This window comes from Manis javanica, chromosome X (genome assembly GCF_040802235.1).
Source record: "Manis javanica isolate MJ-LG chromosome X, MJ_LKY, whole genome shotgun sequence".
Taxonomy (NCBI): Eukaryota; Metazoa; Chordata; class Mammalia; order Pholidota; family Manidae; genus Manis; species Manis javanica.
In genome coordinates this window covers 20,138,634-20,142,965 of record NC_133174.1, presented here as the reverse complement: position 1 = coordinate 20,142,965, position 4,332 = coordinate 20,138,634, and positions in this window count along the sequence as shown.

Sequence of the window (4,332 nt, the reverse complement as noted above, 5' to 3'; positions counted from 1 at the left end):
ATTCTGACTGTAATTAGAGAGTGGGTGCAGTTTTCTGTTGCCACCTACATATATATGACAACAAAGTATACACATATATGACAACAGAATCATCTTTCCAGACTATGAGAACAGAGTATTCACCCTTCTATTTCCAATACCAGAAGCAGAAGAAAATGAGAATATAGAAGCACATAGATAGTTTATTCAAAAACTGTTATAAAATTTTAAAAACGTAATTATAAGAGATATGAGGTGGGTGAGAATAGAACACACACCCGTTCACTTTACAGGACATTATTATCTGTTCCACCAGAGAACAATACCCAACTAATTAAGCCTTCCCTAATAGTCACATTAAGACACAGGTTCTAATCATCACTAACTGAAGATCTATATTGAGTCCTTCATTACTGTTTTACTTAAAACCAATTCCTGCTATTGGAAGGATATGCCAGGGAAGTATCAGTAAAAATGTCACTCTTAGTAGAAATATAAATTGCTCTTGCCTTTCTGAAGGCAAATGGACAGCATATATTGAAATCTAAATGTATATACAGTTTGATCCAGTTCTTATTTTGTTTAAAACTGGGGACTACAGAGTAGTTGCTAAGAACATTGATCCTGGTGCTGGACAGGATGTGTGGAAATCCCAGATCTGCACTTGGCTGTGTGAACTTAGATAAGTCTCTTTTTATTTACAGTGCAATGAGGAAATAATACCTCTCTCCCATAACGCAGTATTTGGCACGTAATACTGTCTTAAGGAAATCATTGTACAAGTGCATCAAGAGTCTTCCTAACAGCATTTTTTTTCTAAAATCTTTAAACAAGCTACTTAAATGACAAGCATAGAAGTTGCTGAACACTTGCATTTATAGGTTTTGGCTCACTGTATCCCTCTGTGTAAATGAGATATATTTCACACTACAGAATGACGACTTCAATAAAAATTATTAAGTGAGAAAAATTGCAGATTGATACATACCTAATTAATTTGCCTATAAACTATTTAAAAAATTTTTCTTACCCCAATTTTAATAACTGTATATAAATCACTAGAAAGGGATCTCAAGGTATAAATACCAAATTGATAGTAGTAGTTACTTTGGGGACAGGACAAGAATTTTGGTAAGACTAGGAGGGTTTTTTCTTTTGTATGTGAAGTTTTAGTTTTTAAGAGATGCACACATGTCACTCATTTAATTTTTAAAAATGAGTAATAGCACAAATTGCATAAGTTGTTTTCACAATGTGGTGAAGTAAAGAAATATTCACCAGAGACAATCAACATTGCATTTCAGGAATAAATTTTGAATATGTATTTAAGTGGTATGCTTACCTTTTAAGGCAATAGGCCTATGCTTTGTGATGAATAAACTAATAGATTTTTAGAAAATAAGACAAATTACCCTTTTGGCCAAAACAACCAGGAAATTATCCATACATAGAGTCAATAAGCACCCTCAGAATTTGAGGAATAAAAATTCCAGCCTGAATACTTTATAAGTTTGAGCTTTTACATCAGGTATGTTACACAAAAGAACATTTCATTGGCCCAGGCAGAAGAAGCCTTTGGTATATAAAGTTCAAAGTATCAGTTTTCATTTACTAAATTTATTTTGCCAATATATGAGAAGTCGGCAATTTAGATCTGGGATCCTAAGTGGCCTCATTCACCAGAGTCACATGACTGATAACTAGACCCCAAACATCTCATTGCTGGGCTTAGTGGTCAATGTTTAGGGACTGAAAAACAATTAAATGGGATACAAATAATAAAATTTAAAGGACTATTTTAAAAAGATCAAGTATCTTAGAATGTATCAATTGCCACAAACAGGATAATAGAAAGATTGAAATAAATGTCTTCCAATTTGCCATCTATTTAACTCAAAGTAAAACCTGAAGAAATGATTGAGTAGAAACCATGTGACTGTGAACAAATACAGTGCTGAGAATTTCTTTCTTATTTTCAGAATTAGATGATAAAATATTCCCATTTTTCATCACTTTTCTTTTCCCAATATATTTTAAAATGAATCCAAAAATATCACAATGTAATGAGATTCTGATATTCTTAAAGCTCCATCTTGATCAGATTAAAATAATAAGGCCCATGCACTACAAAGCTTATGGTAAACGCTTAATATGTAATATATTTTTTAAAAGCACAGTAAGCCATAAAACAGGTGTAAGCAAGTATAACAGAGTTCTGCTTTTTCCTTTGATGACAGAGTTGTTTTACTGAAAATTCTTTTTTGTTATTAAAGTATCATTGACACACAATCTTCTGAAGGTTTCACATGAACAACACTGTGGTTTCAACATTCACCCATATGATCAAGTCCTCACCATGACCCCACTGCACTCACTATCAGCGTAATAAGATGCCAAAGAGTCATTACTTGCCCTCTCCATGCTGTACTGCCTTCCTGCAGACCTATCTATATTGTAATTGAGAATTATAGTACATCTTAATCCCCTTCTCCTCCCCATTCACCCTCCCTAACCCCTTGCTCCGCTTTGGTAACCACTAATCCCTTCTCAGAATCTATGAGTCTGCTGCTATCTTGTTCCTTCAGTTTTGTTTTGCTTTTATACTCGACAAATAAGTGAAATCTTTGGTACTTGTCTTTCTCTGCCTGGCTTATTTCACTGAGCATAATACCCTCTACTCCATCCATGTTGTTGTAAATTGTAGCATTTGTTTTCTTTTTATGGTTGAATAATAGTCCATTCTGTATATGTATCACATATTCTTTATCCACTCATCTATCGATGGACACTTAGGTTGTTGTCCGTAGAATTAACCTTGCAAGAAGTGTTAAAAGAAGTCCTTCAAAAAGAAGGAAAATGATATAGAATCCATATAAGAAAAGAAGAGCATTCAGAGAAGAGATAACTGAAGGCAAAACACTTATTTTACTTATTCTTACTTGATCTATAAGATATCAATTTATTCAAAATAATAAAAATGTAATCGATGATTATGGCTTATGCATAACTGAAATGAAAGACAGAAATGATAGAAGGGACAGGAGGGAGGAATTATGATTACATTGTAATTATAAGCTATTTGTACTATCAGTAAATTGGTCAGGTGAACTTGCATTAGTTGTAAATGTATATTGCAAACACTAGTGCAACCACTGCAAAAGGGGGAAAAATAAATAATTGATATAAGGAGAGAAAATGGAATCACATAAAATGCTCAACTTTTTTTCCTAGTTTTATTAAAATATGAATGACAAATAAACATTGTATATACTTAAGGTGTGCAATGAAATGTTTTTCATACATATATATTGTGAAATGATTCCTCCAGTCAAGCTACTTAACCTAAAAACCACAAAAGACAGAAAAAGTATGTAAGAAATTTTTAAAAGATTAGCAAATAGAAAACAGTAACAAATATGATAGATATTAATCCAAGGCTATCAAAAATTAGTTTGGATATCAATAGTATGAAAACAAAAGATTATCAGCATGGATCAAAAAATAAATCTCATCTATATGTTATTTATAAGAAACCCACTCTAAATATAAAGACACCTATAGGTTAAAAGTAAAAGGATGGAAAAATATATACCAGGCTAACATTAACCAAAAGAAAGTAAAAGTAACCGTAGTCAATCACAGTTCAGAGCAAAGAAAGTAGTAAGGGATAAAGAAGGGCATTACATAATGAAAAGGGGTCAAATCTCTGAGAAGACATAGCAACGCACCTACCAAGAGCATCGGAACATGTGAGGCAAAAATTGATAGAACCGTAAGAGGAGACAGATGAAGCCACCATTAGAGTTGGAGACTTATATTCCCCTCAATCAGAAATGGACAGATACAACAGGTAGAAAATCAGTAAGAACATAGTCGAACTCATCAACATCGTCAATCAACTGAATCTGATTGACATCTACAGACTACTTCTTACAACTGCAGAATATACTTTGCTTCAAGCTCACTTGGAGCATTCACCAAGATCCACTACATTCTGGGCCAAAAAACACATCTTAAATATAAATAGAAATCATAGAATATCTGTCTCAGACAATAATGGAATTAAACTAGAAATCAGCAAAAGAAAGATAACTGGAAAATCCCCAAAACTTGGAGATTAAATAAAACACTCCAAAACTATGAGTAGAAGAAGAAATCTCAACAGAAATTTAAAAAAATATTTGGAACTAAATGAAATAAAAATACAACTTTTTTATTGCAAAATAAAAATTGTGAAAGTTTTTGGGTGACATACGTAGCACAATTACTTGGTAAACAGTGTTCAAATGCAATGGAAAAGGGCACAGAAAGTTGCCTTACCTCTACCAGTGGAAGTTTTCTAGTTTATACAGA